At 37.7% G+C, this 16,987-nt stretch overlaps 1 protein-coding gene across 3 annotated transcripts in view; it reads left to right on the forward strand.

Annotated features, from left to right (window-relative positions):
• The window catches only part of NAV3 (neuron navigator 3), a 363,427-nt gene that overhangs the window by 111,374 nt on the left and 235,066 nt on the right, over nucleotides 1-16,987 (forward strand). The window lies entirely within an intron of this gene.

The following is a 16,987-nucleotide window of genomic DNA, read 5'->3' on the forward strand; positions in this document are numbered from 1 at the left end:
TTCTTGACTTTTTTTTGTTCTGATGTCTGAATAATTTAACACTGGTCTTGGTGGCAATATATCCCATTTCCAGTTTTAAGTGGAGCCTTTTTGTCTGAACAACTGGTTTGAAGAACAAAAGTTGCCATGTGCATTTTAAAAATATATGAATAGTATTTTCTTCGCTCATAACAAAGTCCAGTGTAAACACATGGACTCTTCAACACTTTTGGAAATAACTCTAAGGGCAGGCTGCTGGAATTTTGCTGAGCAGGGACTGACTAGGAGATATGATTCATAGCCTTTTCCAGAAAGTTGTCGATCTAGAGGTCTGTCTGTCCCCCAGCCCTCTCTTATTTTTACCACTTGGTAAAGCCTAGAGTTTTATAATAAAATAATAGATTAATAAACTGCTGAGATAAAAACCCACCCCTTTCTTAATTAAATAGCCACAACTTTATTTTATAGGACAATATGAAACCAAAATGCCTTAACTGAAGTTATGTCAGCAGATATAATCAGGAATGACAGCCAAAATCCACAAGATGAGGTTTCCTCCAAAACTCTTTTTAGCATAGAATAGGCATTTAAAATAAAAATGAGTACTTAATTGACAGAAACTGGAAGAATGAAAAAAATGATGAACTGTTTTGACCTGCTGACCTGCTTTATTTAATGTCAGAAAACTGAAATCCAAAATAATAAAAAGAATTTATTTTTAAAGAGTGATTAACTAGCATGTCTGTGTGTGTGTGTGTGTGTGTGTGTTTAAGCACTCCTCTAAGGCCCTACTACAGTGTCATGAACTCTGTGTAGCTCTTGTGAAAAAAATCACTATAAAGAAAGATTCTCTGTAAAACATTTCAGTTTTAAGGAAACTTCCTGATCTAATTACTCTGGGCACAAAGACGACTCTATTAAAATTAATTATAGTTATTTCCTGAAGTTTTACTGGAAGTAGTTATAATACCTTTAGACCCTGCTATAATAAAAGCTGCACGATGATGGGAAAGACATGTAACTTCTCCGAGCCTCAGCTTTCTCATCTGTAAAATGAACCCTAATTATGATATGATAATAACATATAATTATGGACATTCTTTACTACCTAAACTGATATGGAAATGCAGAATAGTATTGCTACAAACTTTATAAAGAGCACATTCATGAATTAATACCTGTTAAAAGATTTTTAAGGCTTTATATTAAAAAGCTCTATAGTCCCTGAATATCATATGTTATTTCTCAAACCCAACACTGTTGGTTTTACTTTCATTATTTCAACCATAAAGACATGTTGGATACTAAAACTGTTATGTTCTCTGCTGGCATTCCAATTTGATTCCGATTACAGTTCAATAAATAGCCAAGCTATTACTTCATGACAGATAATAAACAAATAAACCTTCAAAACTCATAACTATAGATAGAGATGCGGTCCTTAGATATTTATCTGAAACATCTGTGCCTAAAATTCTACAAATCTGAAAATATTCTCATGGGTATAAGACTCTCTTAATTTTATTACTTCCTGTTCCTTATTAGCCCCCAAATGTCATGCAACATCTAGTATACATGTTATGTTGATATTTCTGCTTCTGATTTAAAACAAACAAACAGAAAAACCAAAACCTGAGAAATGCAAATGTTATAAAATAGGTGATTATTTTTTTCCAGCCAAAAAGTTTTAGTCAGAATTACACTGAATTTTGAGTCACGATGACTTGTAACCTCATTTTTTTTGATGTGGTTGAATTTCTAACCTGAAATTGGCATGCCTTCAATAAGGTGATTCAGAAGAATACATATGACACAAATGTAACTTTTTTGGCTGAATTATTTTTGCCTCTGTTCTTAAGAATTGGCATTGGTACTATGTTACTATGTTACTAATGAATAAAAATTCCAGATTTTAACTGAGACAAGAAAGTAAAGGAAAGAGAATTATGATAGCATGACTAGGCTTATAAATTTCATACATCTTTTCCAAACAGGATGTTGCCTGTTTCTTTATTGTGTAACAACCGAGCGGTGCTGTGTTGGTAACGGCGAGCACTGTCCTTACTTATAGAACTACTTGTCCAATGCTTTTTATATATCTGATTTTTCATGGCCTTTGGTTGGTGTTCATGTTTAATAACAAAAGGTAAGGTAAAACTAGGTCTGCTACTGTTTCTAGTTACAAATTGTCTTTTTAAAATTTCAAACTTGGTAACCTTTATTGGATTATTTTCAGCCTTTAGTAATAGAAGTTCTCTCATGGTACGAATGTATGGTATATTGATGAATAACAGCCAGCTATTCATATTTAGGCAATATTAACTGAGCACATAAGGCACCAGGTGTAGGGACAATTGAGGGTCAGAGGAGCAAATATTCAAATAAATAATAGCAACAGTGTTAATAGGGAAGAACAAAAGGAATGTGAAGGAAGTGAGCTTGGTGTGTTCCAGAAGCAGAAGACGACTGTGGTTTGAGCACAGTGAGAGGTGATTGGAGGGGATGACGGAAGCCTGATTATGTAGGACCAAAGGAAGGAGTTTGTATGTTACTCTAAGTTGATTGAGGAGCCTTTGGAGGACTTTTAAAGCTGGGCTGTGTTGTGATTTGATGTAAATATTAAAAATGATCACCCCAGGTGCTTTCTGGGCATTGTAGAACACTTAAGTGTTGGCCTTCAGTTGGGTATGGGAGATGAAAAATATAGGGACTATGCAGTGGTCCCTGATTTTTTGGCCTGAATGAGTAAGTAGTTACCATTAAACCAGATGATTATTATAGAGGGAGAAAACAGGCTAAAAGATGAAGAAGGGAAGAGGACAAATTCAGATTTTGACAAGTAGAATTTGATGTACCCATTGGAACGTGAAGTAGGAGGTTATTGGAGGCAATTAGGCATGTGATTCTAAAGGCCAGAAGTAAGATATTGGTTAGAATATACCTACTGTGTAGATAATGGTTAAAGCCATGGCCAAGGACGAGATCTCTAGGAGGTCTGTGTGAAGTCAGAAAGGAAGAAAGCTGAGGTTCTCACACTGAGGAATACCAACATGTATGTGATAAGCAGAGTTGAAGGAGTCAGAAAAGGGTGAAAAGAATGGTGAGAAAGTGAGCCCATCACTGAGAGAGTGGATCAACAGATATGGATTGTTAATCCTTAGGGTAGCTGTGGTAGCTTAAGCTGTAGTACGTACTCGGACTAACCCAGTGGGACAGGGCAGTGTAAAATGAGGAAAATGGGGCAGATGCTGTCAAATGCTACCTAGTCAATGGGTTGGTATACCAGAAGGCAGGAGAGTTAGTTTTGGTAATTAGACAGGCGTTAATGACCTTCATGTAAACATCTTCTGTAGAGTGATCATGTGTTCAAGAATAGCTGAGAGGTGCAGATATCCACTGAGTCTTGAATGATCTTTCCAGGACTTTCCTGTTGAAGGATGAATAAAAAATATATAGTTTGAGAGGAAGTCAAGGTGAGGGGAGTTTTTGCAAGTGCGGAAGTAGGCAGAGAAGGAGGAAGCAATAGGGAAAGGGGAGGATCCAGGGGGATGGGGAGACAAGTGACCATGCCAGATCCTCAGGGATGTGGCAGAGGAGGAAATTTGGAGTCTGTGTGGAAGATTTAATGTTGGAAAACAATGGGGATACACTTTCCTTTCATAAGGGGATATGATTGCTTGAAGAGGTGGTATTTGTTAGTAGATTACGTAGAAATGGAAGGAATTCAAATCAATATGATAATGACTTCAGACTATTAGATAATATTAATGTGCTCTTTTCCATGTCATTCTCTAATGGTTACCTTATAATATAAAGAAAAAACATTGATTATAGTATTTTATAGCAGATAAAGAAAATTCAACAAAAATTCTTTCAAATATCATTGGCTAAAGGGCACATATTTAAGAAAAATATGAACTTGTCTTTATTAGCAGGATTATTGAGAGGTTGATTCATATTTATTCCAAGTTTCAACTGCTATCTATTGCTATCTTTCCTTAATAAGTTTGAGACCAAACTCATCCTGAAAAACATAGAACTAAGTTTGTAGGAGCTTATTCAACACTATATTTAACCTCATCCAAAGATGAAGTTACTAATGTGGATGACACCTGTTAAGTAATTTCTAGGTGGGTGGTATCAGGATTCAAAATATATGCTGCATGCCACAACTCTGGTGAGATTACATGAGGAAATAAATTAGCCAACTATAAATACCAGGAACATCCAGAATGCCCAGCAGATTAAAAATAGCAGAAAAAAATGCCCAACATGTATTTGAAATGCAGAGGCACAAGTGCAAGGTTCTTAGACAAAAATGTGAGACACGTAGAGGAAAAGTTGTTTTGAAAACAAAATTTTCTTTATTTTAAAGTAGACCATTAGAGCACTTGGCCAGTTAGCTCAGTTGGTTAGAGTGGGGTGCTAATAAACTAGGCCATGATATTTAATAATCTTCATAAATGCATGGAGGGGTTAGGAAATTTGATCATGTGAAATAGTTGCAAACCAAGAATTAGATGGTGGGGCAGAGGTGAGGGTGTGGTTCCCAGCGTGTCCTTCCTCTTCGCTGCTTCCTCCCTTCACCTCACTCTAATAGCTCGACTGGTTTTTTCAGCCACAACATTCTCCCTTCTTTTCTATCATATCATATTGTTTAAAATTTGCTGAGATGCGGATTTTTGGAAAACTTGTGCCTCTTACCCTTTTCTATTCCTAGGAGATGAAAAATTAGGTTTTGGTCTTCCCTTAATTCTCTGATTCCATGTCCCACGGGGTCATGGCTGCCACAATAATTACCATCATGGATTTCACAGGCATCTTTATTCCATTTCTATAGTTTACAGCAGTCCAGACAGTGAAACTATTCTTGACAGAAAAAGTATCCTGTTCTTTTATCACCATGCTGTCCTTTTAAGTTTTAATTCTTTCAGCCACTGCTTGTTATTGCTGCCCTTTTAAAGGATCTATTTAGGTAAGATAAGAAGATGAGGCTCCTAACCAAATAGGGAAGAGATAAAATATTGGAATGCTCTAAAGGTTTAGTAAAATCTTATAAATGGCACGCTGCAGGATTCTAGCACTATGACTCAGAGGAGTGGAATATTGCTAAGTTAGTCCATTCACATGATCCCCTGCCATTTTGAAACTGTTCATCTTCTGGAATGTCTAGAAAAAGATAGCTTAATGAAGACAAATGCTTTCCTACAAATAGAGCTCTGATCTCTAAAGAAATAGTAACTGAAAATCTCTACTTTGTAGTTTCCTTAATGATTCATTATTTTTATTTAGGCTCACACTTCAGGAGAATAAGCATAAACTACAAGTATTAGGAAATTTATATTAAATGATTAGAGTATCACCCTGATGATTTTTAAAGCTGAGTTTGTCTCTAGAAGTTGCTCTGTATACTTGGAAAGTTTGAATGAAGTAATTGAAATAACATGGGGGTGCTGAGAGTAAGTGTGTCACGTTGAAAGGACAGTGGTCACTGGAATTCTAATTCTGATTAGATGATCCAGGAAAAAGAATTCAGTAAATGCTCAGAGTTTTCACTCATTTCTGTAATGAGGAAATTAGACTGATTAAAGTCTGTTAGAACTCCGACTTGCTAGACTGATTTAATGAAACACCAAAGACCACGGTCTGTTCAATATTTCATCTTACAGATATACCTGGGTTTTCAATCTTTATAGCTTTTTAAAACTACATTCATAGTAAAGTAAGAAAGACATTTCTTAGAATATATTACGTCTAATTTACAACGAAAAACAATATTTTTATGAAAGTTATCTGGTCTGCCATTCAGAAATTAAATAAATGCTGAAGACACAAGAATGCTTTTCTACACTAATTTTATATTATAGAATAAATAGTGTAAATGTTTTTCTTATGAGTATCAATATTTAAATTGGTTTGTGCCGTTAGTAGGACAAATAGAAATTGAAGTTAAGTAACTCCCTTTGGGTTGGACACCAGATTCCACATGCAAATTTTTTCCTTCTTTCTGGAGACAAGATATAAAATATTTCTGGTTTTGCAGGTAGTTATTAAACTTTATTCTGTACATAAAAAATTGCAAAGGTACTTAATATTTCTACTATATATTTAAATACCAACCACTTTCTTAAACATTTAGAATGTTCTTTATCCTGATAGTTTTGACTTAAAATGCTGTAAGTTGTTTCCCACTGATAAGCCACTATCTGAGTAAACACAAAATACCATCATACCTTGTATTAGAAAACATATTTTGTAGCAATCCTTTTGTAATTTTAGTTTTATTACCCTCGCTAATCTAGTTTTTTTTTAAAAGAACTTACTGCTCCATCTTTTTCAACTCTTCTTGAAATTAATAGAAAATTAACTGAGAAATTTAATACTCAGTACTAAAAAGTATGAAATAAGAGCAGTTTTTAAAACCCTAGTTCAGAAAACCATATACTAAGATATGAAGCCATTTTAAATATGACCTATGATATTCTTAGCTTAAAAACCTATGGTGATTAAACAATGTTTTTAAAAAATACTTCCATAGGACAGAAAAAGGAAATGAAATGGGGTAATCTTATTCACTTGATCTCAGTATAATCATTTGGCAAGTATATCTTTGATAAAATAAATTATTTGAAAATCAGTAGATGTACCCAATCTACTTGTTTTATGATATTATATTTAAATGATTTTAATATGAATTAAATTAAACTGACCTGTGTGGACAGCCACAGACAAAATTCATGACATGTCTGGTTACACTTTGAAAAATTATATTGCCCGTTTGATTTGTATTAGCCATGTTTCAAACATTAAAAAAATATTATGAAATCATATCATAGAAGCATCAAATTTTAGAGATGGACCTGAGAGTTCAGCCATATCAGTATCGCTTATTGATTCATCTGCAGGTTGAATGTCAACCATCTTTATCCAGTGCTGTACTAGATGCTTTGCTTGCATTTTTCATTGAGTCATCATAGCAAACCTACAAAAGAACTTGTCTCACTGAGGCTGCCTGTGTCCCTATTTAGTAAGTGGAAGAATCAGTGTTTGGTCTCACGTCTATTTGAGTCTAGGCCAAATTGCTTTAAAACTTATTAACAAATGCATTTAAAAAAATACGACCTGGGACTCAAGTCTTGAGATTTTGATCTCTTCCTCTTCTTCCCCCTCCCCCTCTTCTTTAAAGTTTGGATCCCTCTCCCCCCGCTCCAAACTTGCAATATAAATGAGCATTTTTCTTTAATATTATGCTTGTTTCTTCCATCTATGACAGGAATAAAAGCTTTGGTTAGGTTGGGAGAGGGTGTGGGCATGTGAGATAAATAATGATTTATAAATTTTGTGGTGAAATTATGCATTTGGAAAATAATTAATTGTTATATGTAACTTTAGCCCTATATATAAACAGATATTATTTGTTTAGAATGGTTTTGTAACTTCATAATAAAAGAGTAAGATTCCTTGTTTTGTTTTGTTCTCTGAAACAAACCGAGAAGCAGGAATTATTAAAAACCTACAGAGTATATTTTCAGGTCAATGAGTGCTGACATAGTATTTTATAATTTTATATTTATAATACTTTGTATTGGCAATTATAGCCTATAATGAAGATTTAATGTCATCTATAATTGGCAACTAATATTAAATGATGTTCATTATTCTCTAATCACCAAGTCAGTTAAAGCAGAATATAGAATTTTAAACAAAAAATAATTTTTATCTGATAAAATTCTAGTAAATTTTCCATATCTGTACCCTTATCTATCTATCTATCTAGTCGCATACACGCTTCTGTTATATATGTGTTTATATAAAGCATTCCTAGTATGAAAATTTATACATACACACATGTACACACAGACATAGATACACATATGCCTAGTATGGAGCTAAGCTCTTCATAAACATCTGTAATCCTCACATAATATATTGTGTGGAAACTGCTTTCGTTCTCATTTCACAGATAAGGAAGCTGAGGCTTCAGCAGAGTAAAAACTTTATTTCTAACAGTGTGTAAATTGCATAACTATGATTCAAACACAGATTTATAAGACTGCAAAACTTTAAACTATTATACTGTAGTGCTTAATTAATGAACTGACTCCTTGTAGCTAACCCCAGACCAACTAAACACAAAAACAAACTGAAGAGCTAAACAAAATTTCTATCTCCTACCTCTCCCTATCCCACAACACAAACTAACGAGATAGGAGAGGAAAACATGGGACATAGCATTCGATGACATGAAATGCCTAAACTGTACCTTTCACCTCCCCTCCCCACGGACTTAACAAATCAAACCTCAGAGGGCAAGGCCTAGAACTCTGCATGCTTACAGATCCCAGCTGACCCCTAGGCTTGCTAAAGTTTTGGGATCTACTGCTCTGCTGCACTAGTTTCCTGTAACTGCTATAACAAATTATCACAGATGTGGTGGCTTCAAACAGTAGAACTTTAATCTCTCACTGTTTGGATGCCAGAAGTCTGCAATCAGTATCACAGGGCCAAAATCAAGGCTTCAGCAGTCCTGTGCTTCCTCCAGAGGCTGTAGGGGGAATCCATTCCTTGCCCATTCCAGCTTCTGGTGGCTGCCAGCGTTCCTTGGCTTGGGGCCACATCAGTCATTCTGTATGTTCATCTACCGGGAGATAAAAATGCATTGGTTAGTTGTGAAATAATTTGGAATCATTTAAACCTTATGAACTTAGAATATGGATGGAACAAATAGATTTTGCATACTCTTTCTGTCCTTCCTTTCACACGACACAGTTTCATCCTTACATTCAACCACATATTTATGGAGCACCTATCTTGTGCCAGGCCTGTATCCTAACTGCCTGTCAATCATGTAGAGAGCTTGAGTCAGAAGCTGGAAATGGCTCAGTCAGAATGTCTAAATTATAGTGGTAGAAAGCATAATGTGGCAGGAATGGTGATTTCATTGGAGACTGACAGGGTTGAGTTTGAATTCTGGCTCTGCTATTTATTAATTGTGTAAACTTGTACAAAGTATGTCATTTCTAAGCCTCTACTGAATGGCCAAAATAATATCAAATTTACCAGAGTCTATGGTAAAGATGAAAAAAGGGTTTTGCATTTGCAGTAAATAACACCCATGCTTAAAGCTGTGTATGGGGCTTCCCTGGTGGCGCAGTGGTTGAGAGTCCGCCTGCCGATGCAGGGGACACGGGTTCGTGCCCCGGTCCGGGAGGATCCCACGTGCTGCGGAGCGGCTGGGCCCGTGAGCCGTGGCCACTGAACCTGTGCGTCCGGAGCATGTGCTCCGCAACGGGAGAGGCCACAACAGTGAGAGGCCCGCGTACCGCAAAACAACAACAAAAACAAACAAACAAACAAAAACTGTGTATGAACTTCCTTCCTGTGCTGGGTTAAGTGGTGAAGGAAAAAGTGGCTTTCAAACCATTTCCCATGCTTCTCTTCTTGACATGTAGTGTCCAGTTCCTCACAGTGCAGCCTGTTCACCTAGTGTGTTATGAAGTTAATATTTTACAAATGACATATTAAAATTAAATACACTAAAATAGACTTTTTAAAAATCAGAGTGCATTGCAGATAGAATGGGTAGAAATTGACTTGTGAAACTTTTATTAATTTCTATCTATAAACCTATGTATATACTGTGTGGTCATATAAAATAGATATCTTCAGTGCAACGCGGACCATTTCTTTCGCATCAGACACACCATTAGCGCCCTGAGCTCTACTATCAAACCCAGGCCCTTAGCAAGACGTGGAAGATGTTCCACATCTAGCCCCTGTTTATCTCTATGTCCTCGTCTTCTGCCGCTAGATTTTCCAGATCTCAAGATACTTGTTCCTGGAGTCTTTCTGTCTGTTCTCTCCTCCAGCATAGTTTCTTGAAACCTACTGAAGGCCACCAGCCTTTGGAGGGGCCTGTTTTCGCATTGATAAACAAAGATGTTGTGGAGAAAGATTTAAGTGGGGTTCAACTCTTAATATTCCTGGCTATTCTGAATTCCCCAGTCCCTTAACTAATGGTGTTTCTCAACCCTGACCAGTTCACATATTGCTCCTTCTTTGGGTTCACTTCACCCCACATCCTGTTATTTGGTTAACCCTTCCTAACCTTTCAGGGACTAGCTCAGGCTTCCCTTGAAGCAGAAAAAAAAAAATGTGGGAGTTAATGATACAGGCTCTGTTTTTCACATATTCTCTCTGTGTATCCTTGAGCATCTCAGTTTAATTCTCTGATCAACACTTTTATCATTGGAAAAATGCTATAATTATGGCAACTTCAGAAGAAGGTATCTTTGTAACCATGATAGAGAAGTCTTAGTTACTAATAACTTTCTCCTTTCCTGGTCCCTTTACCTCTGATCATGAATAGACTGTTCTGCATGCTTCTTTAGGAGTCTGTGTTTCTCTGATTATAACATTCATCACATTACATTGGAATTATCTCTCCTGTGAGACTATATATATTTTTAAGGGCTTGGACATGTCTCAATGAATAAATAATCGTTATGGAGTGAATGAAAGCAAACATCTTAAGAATATTTAACCAATGCAAAAACACTGTTGCATTTTACTTTAATTCTTGAAACATTTATATTTAAAAGTTATATTAAAATCTTTGGCTAAAATCTATATAATTATTTGAATTTTATGATAGGATGGGATTTTGCTCAAACTGAGCCATCGTATCTATTTATTTTTGGTTGAAATCAAATGTAATAGCAGTGTATGTTTATCATGAAAAATAGGAAGAATCATTAATTAAAAATAGCACAGGTCACAAAAGAACTTACCATTGGAGAGAATGAAAGTTACGTTTGCTTTACATTCTTCTACACATTCTCTGTGTATGATTCACAGCAGCAGTACCTCAAACATGCCCTAACCAGGAGGCATTGTGTCTATAGAGAGAACTCAGTCTTTGAAATATTACGCCTACTACCTGTTTTACAATTATTTAACTTTTTATATTGCAGTGGTTTTAGGATCCCAGGGGGCATCGGAGCCTTTTCAGTTCCAGGCCAAATTCAGCTCTGTAAACATAATTGCAGAAAGGAAAGGCTGGCATGGTCTGTTTTCAGGCATCCTCTTGAGCAATTGTGTGTTGCTCTAAGCTGCTCTGCTGGGTATGGCTGCTCCCCCTTCTGAAGCTTGTCTAACCTTCTCAGAATCAGACTTCTCCTGTGCATCCAAATGACACTTCTTCTTTGAAGCTTTCACCAGATCCATAGTGAAAATTGATAAATCCATTCTCTTCACTGCCTTATAGTGTTCTCTATAATTCTTTTTTGGACTGTTACGCCTTGTGTTATGGTGATTTATGAATCTTTTTTCGTCTCTTCAGCTATTTTACACCTCACGAAGCTCACAAAGGCAAAGACCTTATAGTCATTTTTACATCCCTTAACCATCTAGTAGAGCTGTTTGCCCATAATAAACAGTCAATAGTGGCTGAATGAATTGATTACTTGTTGTTAAGTGTTGGTGCCATGGTTAAAATTTAATCACAAACTGATCTCAATTGATACTAATCACACTCAGAATGTAATTTCCATTAAATATCCGTAAGTAAAAATGAAAGAAACCTATGAATAGGCAAGGCATAATTTTGTTAATATTGTGAAAGAGCCTCCAATTACATCTTCCAAAACAGATTATCCTAGTTTTGTAGTAAAAATACTAAAAGGATGGGTGGCATCAAACGTGCCACTTAAAGTTCATGAGTTCAATAATTGGGAGATTGGGATTGACATATATACACTATACACTAATATGTATAAAACAGATAACTAATGAGAACCTGCTGTGTAGCACAGGGAACTCCACTGTACAGTAGAAACTAACGCAACATTGTAAAACAACTATACACCAATAAAAAATAAATAAAGTGAGTCTCTTGTAGACAGTGGAAAAAAGAAAAGAGTTGTGCTAATTAAAAACACTACTCTTTTTTTGGACTACTTCATTCAACACTGAAATGAATAAGTCCACATATATGCAATACACACTCTGCGTTTAATATGTTGAGAACACATATTGACCTCAGGTTTAAAAAATATTTGAAAGCATACATACAATGATGACTGTCTAGAGTTTTCATAATTGAAGATAATGAAAACTCTTGTTTTCCTCATTTGAAATCCAATTTGTGATTTAACAATTAGCCATGTTCATACTGAGCAAGTTCATAAGGGTCAAGATAAATGTACAGTTATGAAGTCAGACAATCAAATTTCTGAAAAATGACTCCCATTCTTTGTGGGAATAGTGGAAAATACTGGAAAGAAATCAATGCTCTTTAGAATATATGAGAATAGTGGCTATATCTTGAAATTTATATCTGTAGCACCGAGTACAATTCCAGGCATAAAGTAAGTTTAATAAATGATGAATTGGAGACCTTCAAGATGGCAGAGGAGTAAGACATGGAGATCACTTTCTTCCCCACAAATACATCAAAAATACATCTATATGTGGAACAGCTCCTACAGAACACCTACTGAACGCTGGCAGAAGACCCCAGATCTCCCAAAAGGTAAGAAACTCCCCATGTACCTGGGTAGGGCAAAATAAAAAAGAAAAAACAACGACAAAAAATAGGGACAGGACCGGCACCTCTGGGAGGGAGCTGTGAAGGAGGGAAAGTTTCCACACACCAGGAGGCCCCTTCACTGGTGGAGACTGCGGGTGGGCGGGAGGGAAGCTTCGGAGCTGCGGAGGAGAGTGCAGCAACAGGGGTGCAGAGGGCAAAGTGGAGAGATTTCCGCACAGAGGATCAGGGCCGACCGGCACTCACCAGCCTGAGAGGCTTGTCTGCTCACCCACCGGGGTGGGCAGGGGCTGGGAGCTGAGGCTCGGGCTTCGGAGGTCAGACCCCAGGGAGAGGACTGGGGTTGGCTGCATGAACACAGCCTGAAGGGGGCTAGTGCGCCACAGCTAGCCAGGAGGGAGTCTGGGAAAAAGTCTGGACCTTCCTAAGAGGCAAGAGACCATTGTTTCGGGGTGCGCCAGGAGAGGGGATTCCTTCCCTGGCTGCCCACAGAAGGCAGAGCACTGCCTAAATGAGCTCCAGAGACCGGTGCGAGCCACGGCTATCAGCGCGGACCCCAGAGACGGGCGTGAGACCCTAAGGCTGCTGCTGCAGCCACCAAGAAGCCTGTGTGCAAGCACAGGTCACTATCCAAACACCCCTGGGAGCCTGTGCAGCCTGCCACTGCCAGGGTGCCATGATCCAGGGGCAACTTCCCCGGGAGAACACACGACACACCTCAGGCTATTGCAACGTCACGCCGGCCTCTGCCGCCGCAGGCTCGCCCCGCATCCGTACCCCTCCCTCCCCCCGGCCTGAGTGAGCCAGAGCCCCCGAATCAGCCGCTGCTTTAACCCCGTCCTGTCTGGGTGGGTACAGACGCCCTCAGGTGACCTACACGCAGAGGCCGGGCCAAATCCAAAGCTGAACCCCAGGAGCTGTGCGAACAAACAAGAGAAAGGGAAATCTCTCAGCAGCCTCAGGAGCAACGGATTAAATCCCCACAAGCAACTTGAGGTACCCTGCATCTGTGGAATACCTGAATAGACAACGGATCATCCCAAAATTGAGGTGGTGGACTTTGGGAGCAACTGTAGACTTGGGGTCTGCTGTCTGTGACTGACTTGTTTTTGATTCTTACATTTACCTTACTATAGTTTTTAGCGCTTGTTATCATTGGTGGATTTGTTTATTGGTTTGGTTGCTCTCTTCTTATTTGTGAATGTATTTATTTATTTAAATACTTTTTATTTTATTTTATTTATTTTTCTATTTTTTTTCTTTATTTTTTTCTCCCTTTTCTTCTGAGCTGTGTGGCTGACAGGGTCTGGGTGCTCCAGCCTGATGTCAGGCCTGAGCCTCTGAGGTGGGAGAGCCGAGTCCAGGACACTGGACCACCAGAGACCTCCTGGCCCCATGTAATATCAGTCGACGAGAGCTCTCCCAGAGATCTCCGTCTCAACGCTAAGATCCAGCTCCACCCAACAGCCAGCAAGCTCCAGTGCTGAACTCCCCATGCTAAACAACTAGCAAGACAGGAACACAACCCCACCCATTAGCAGAGAGGCTGCCTAAAATCATACCAAGTTCATGGACACCCCAAAACACTCCATCAGACGTGGCCCTGACCACCAGAAAGACAAGATCCAGCCCCACCCACCACAACAAGGGCACCAGTCCCCTCCACCAGGAAGCCGACACAAGCCATTGAACCAACCTTACCCACTGGGAGCAGACACCAAAAAAAAACGGGAACTAAGAACCTGCAGCCTGTGAAAAGGAGATCCCAAACACAGTAATTTGAGAAAAATGGGAAGACAGAGAAATATGCAGCAGATGAGGGGGAGCAAGGTAAAAACCCACCAGACCAAACAAATCAGAGGAAATAGGCAGTCTACCTGAAAAAGAATTCACAGTAATGATAGTAAAGATGATCCAAAATCTTGAAAACAGAATGGAGAAAATACAAGAAATGTTTAACAAGGACCTAGAAGAACTAAAGAGCAAACAAACCATGATGAACAACACAATAAATGAAATTTAAAATTCTCTAGAAGAAGTGAATAGCAGAATAACTGATACAGAAGAATGGATAAGTGACCTGGAAGATAAAATAGTGGAAGTAACTACCACAGAGCAGAATGAAGAAAAAAGAATTGAGGACAGTCTCAGAGACCTCTGGGACAACGTTAAACACACCAACATTTGAATTTTAGGGATCCCAGAAGAAGAAGAGAAAAAGAAAGGGTCTGGAAAATATTTGAAGAGATTATAGTTGAAAATTTCCGTAACATGGGAAAGGAAATAGTCAAGTTCAGGAAGCACAGAGAGTTCCATACAGGATAAATCCAAGGCGAAACACACCAAGACACATATTAATCAAACTATCAAAAATTAAATACAAAGAAAAAATGTTAAAACAGCAAGGGAAAGGCAACAAATAACATACAAGGGACTCTCCATAAGGTTCACAGCTGATCCTTCAGCAGAAACTCTGCAAGCAAGAAGGGAGTGGCAGGATATATTTAAAGTGATGAAAGGGAAAAACCTACAACCAAGATTACTCTACCCAGCAAGGATCTCATTCAGATTCAATGGAGAAATTAAAAGCTTTACAGGCAAGCAAAAGTTAAGAGAATTCAGCACCACAAATCCAGCTTTCAAAAAGTGCTAAAGGAACTTCTCTAGGCAGGAAACACAAGAGAAGGAAAATACCTACAAAAACAAACCCAAAACAATTAAGAAAATGGGAATAGGAACATACATATTGATAATTACCTTAAATGTAAATGGATTAAATGCTACAACCAAAAGCCATAGACTGGCTGAATGGATACAAAAAACAAGACCCGTATATATGCTGTCTACAAGAGACCCATTTCAGACCTAGGGACACATACAGACTGAAAGTGAGGGGATGGAAAAAGATATTCCCTGCAAATGGAAATCAAAAGAAAGCTGGAGTGGCAATTCTTATATCAGACAAAATAGACTTTAAAATAAAAACTATTTCAAGAGACAGAGAAGGACACTACATAATGATCAAGGGATCAATCCAAGAAGATATAACAATTGTAAATATTTATGCACCCGACACAGGAGCACCTCAATACATAAGGCAAATGCTAACAGCCATAAAAGGGGAAATCGACAGTAACACAGTCATAGTAGGGGACTTTAACACCCCACTTTCACCAATGGACACATAATCCAAAATGAAAATAAATAAGGAAACACAGGCTTTAAATGACATATTAAACAAGACAGACTTAATTGATATTTACAGGACACTCCATTCCAAAAACAACAGAATACCCTTTCTTCTCAAGTGCTTATGGAACATTCTCCAGGATAGATCATAACTTGGGTCACAAATCAAGCCTTCTTAAATTTAAGAAAATTGAAATCGTATCAAGTATCTTTTTCTGACCCCAGCGCTATGAGACTGGATATCAATTCCAGGAAAAAAAATAACTAAAAATACAAACACATGTAGGCTAAATAATATGCTACTAAATAACCAAGAGATCACTGAAGAAGTCAAAGAGGAAATCAGAAAATACCTAGAAACAAATGGCAATGAAAAAAGATGACCCAAAACCTATGGGATGCAGCAAAAGCAGTTCTAAGAGGGAAGTTTATAGTAGTACAATCCTACCTCACGAAACACGAAGCATCTCAGATAAACAACCTAACCTTACACCTAAAGCAATTAGAGAAAGAAGAACAAAAAAAAATAAAATCCAGAGTTAGCAGAAGGAGAGAAATCATAAAGATCAGATAAGAAATGAAGGAAACAATAGCAAAGATCAATAAAACTAAAAGCTGGTTCTTTGAGAAGGTAAAGAAAATTGATAAACCATTAGCCAGACACATCAAAAAAGAAAGGGAGAAGACTCAAATCAATAGAATTAGAAATGAAAAAGGAGAAGTAACAACTGACACTGTAGGAATACAAAGGATCATGAGAGATTGCTACAAACAACTCTATGCCAATAAAATGGACAACCTGGAAGAAATGGACAAATTCTTAGAAAAGCACAACCTTCCGAGACTGAACCAGGAAGAAATACGAAATATAAAGAGACCAATCACAAGCACTGAAATTGAAACTGCGAATAAAAATCTTCCAACAAACAAAAGCCCTGGACCACATGGCTTCACAGGTGTATTCTATCAAACTTTTAGAGAAGAGCTAACACCTATCCTTCTCAAACTCTTCCAAAATATAGCAGAGGGAGGAACACACCCAAACTCATTGTACGAGGCCACCATCACCCTGATACCAAAACCAAAGATGTCACCGAAAAGGAAAACTACAGGCCAATATCACTGATGAACATAGATGCAAAAATTCACAATAAAATACTAGCAAACAGAATTCAACAGCACATTAAAAGGATCATACATGATGATCAAGTGGGGTTTATCCCAGGAATTCAAGGATTCTTCGGTATACACAAATCAATCAATGTGATACAT

This window comes from Monodon monoceros, unplaced genomic scaffold (genome assembly GCF_005190385.1).
Source record: "Monodon monoceros isolate NGI ecotype Baffin Bay Population unplaced genomic scaffold, NGI_Narwhal_1 Super_Scaffold_6, whole genome shotgun sequence".
Classification (NCBI taxonomy): Eukaryota; Metazoa; Chordata; class Mammalia; order Artiodactyla; family Monodontidae; genus Monodon; species Monodon monoceros.